General features: G+C 34.4%; 1 pseudogene; it reads right to left on the minus strand.

The window, feature by feature from the left end:
- Positions 1–430: 430 nt before the first annotated feature.
- Positions 431–2464, minus strand: part of LOC105617608 — a 3926-nt pseudogene continuing 1892 nt past the window's right edge.

The raw sequence follows: 2464 nt of genomic DNA on the forward strand, positions 1-2464 counted from the left end.
ATATCATAGAAAACAAAAAAAACTAAAATTTACAAATTAAATTCTTGTTTGACTATATTATTTAATTATTCAGCGCTAAAGATGATCGGTATTTATTATTTTTGTATTTTTCATTGTTTCTTCTTGCATTGTTCCATTGTTTCTCTTTCAAATCTCGTTCTATTATTTATATGTATCTCGATAGAAATAGAGAGCAGAGGAGAGAAATTATTATAGATACTGAATACTAGGATAAAATATATCCTAGAAATATATTAGGTAATTAATAGATATAAACGAAACTTTTTTCATTCCTATTCGAATAGACTAAATTAAATAGAAGAAATTTTTCCTTATAAAGAAAGAAAAATGGAAGGACTGATATAATGAATCGACTGAAACAGAATATTGTTGAAACAGAAGTAAGAAAGCGAAAAAGTCAAAGCAGAGATAAATGGTAAAGGATATTTTTATTAAATTTATTTTGCAATTTATGTCGCATCAGATGGTTACACACTTGATGACGGAAAAAACATTACTTACACTTCTCTTATTTATATTATACATCTCTTTTCTATTCAGTGCGAATAAATTAACTTGCTTATCCCGGCAATCGCGCGTTAATATGTTAAATAATTGATATATAACGAAATATATAAGCGCGAAATTTGACACAATAACGGAGCATAATGACGAGTTTTATACGGTGAGATTCAATTCTTCCGCCTGCTTATGGAAAATTAGAACATCTCTCATGTAGAAATTGGGTGCGGTGAAGTTGAAGGCAACCGGTCTGTCGAGCGGATATCCCAATGGTAGAAAGTCCATCACTCTTGGACCCCAAACGGGAAAATCTACCTTGACGGCTCTTGTCTCATCAAAGTATGACACGCACACGAAGAGTTTGAATGGCATACCCTCTTTCTTGCCTTTAGGAAGTATTAAACGGTCGGGGAAACCGTAAATCTGATCTGGGTAAGTGAAAGTCTCGCCACCCTCGAAAGCTTTCATCACCTTCTTGTACAGAACCTCGCTTGGCACCTCATCCGGAACGACATAGATAGATTCGTAGCTATTGCGCTCAATCTTGTTGGTTCCAGGCTTCACTATAACAATCAAGCGATACTAGTTACGGTCCTATAGTCCTTAAAAAGTTATTTGAAATGTTATACGTTTGATTGAGAAAAATTAATTAAAGAAATTTTATCAATCAAGGATTTCGTAGCAAAAGAGATATTTGAAAGAGATACTAACGGTCAACGTGCCATTGATCCATCTCGACAAAGTTCATATAATTCTCGCTTATATCCAGTTCGTGGCCGTGAACATCGCAGCTGGGTCCAAGGAAGATACGAATGGTCGCCTTGACATTTTTATCGCTGTTGATGGTGATGTGATAGGTAAAAGGTTTATGATTGAGACGATAATGACGTGCCTTTATCAACAAAGATTGAGCCTCCTTGTGGCTGCGTATCGATACGGCGTTGTTGAGCATTGATTCAAAGTAGTCGAAGAAAGTCAATAGCTTGTCGACGGTGACGGATTCGATCGTAACACCCGGGAAAACGAGTTCCTCGTGTGTGTACTTCGGCAAGCGTTCCTTATATCTACGTTGGAGAATACATGTTGGTTAAATAAATAATTTCAAGCTATATTAATTGGACTGTGCAAAGTTGCAAATTTAAGTCGCACCTCATCCAATGAGTAGCGATATTCTTTTGGATTCCATAGAATATGGGATCTCTTATAGTGGTGGAGAAAAGTTCGAGAGCAGTGGGAACTGTCGTGTGTTTGGTGACCTGAAACGGGCCTACGCCGAGAACTTTTTTGTATAAATGTTCCAATTGTCCGTAGTACACAGGATTGACGGAATCGGCATTGCCCTCTATCACGTTGCCAAGATAATTTAAACCATGATCTACGTTGTAAATGTCGATGTGTTTGCCATGCATATCAATGACGAAGCCTTTGTCAATGGCATCAGCAATGCGCGTGTGGATATTTTGTATGACCTATGGAATAATTGCAGACATATTAGAATTTTAATCTATCATTGTAAGGAACGGTTTTTTAATATTTAATTTTTCATTCTTATCAAACGGTTTAGATATCTGCACTAAGACAAATATCGAAAATATATCGTCCGTTTATCTCGGAAATATTTTCCGAGCTAATACTCTTGAATATTTTCAAAATTGGCGTTACTTAATGCTATTATTGTTATTACTCGTTGCTTTTATTCGGTAACGATTGTTACTTTTTTTCTATCTGTAATGGTAACAGTTTACATTTGTATAATAATAATAATGAATTTGTTACTTTCTCTATTATCTTTATCTATATACATATATGTATATTACATATGTACACACACACACACACACACACACACACACACACACACACACACACACACACACATATATATATATATATATATATATATAATATATATATATAATAATATATATATAATATATATATA

The sequence above is a fragment of the Atta cephalotes genome, assembly GCF_000143395.1.
Source record: "Atta cephalotes unplaced genomic scaffold scaffold00013, whole genome shotgun sequence".
NCBI lineage: Eukaryota > Metazoa > Arthropoda > Insecta > Hymenoptera > Formicidae > Atta > Atta cephalotes.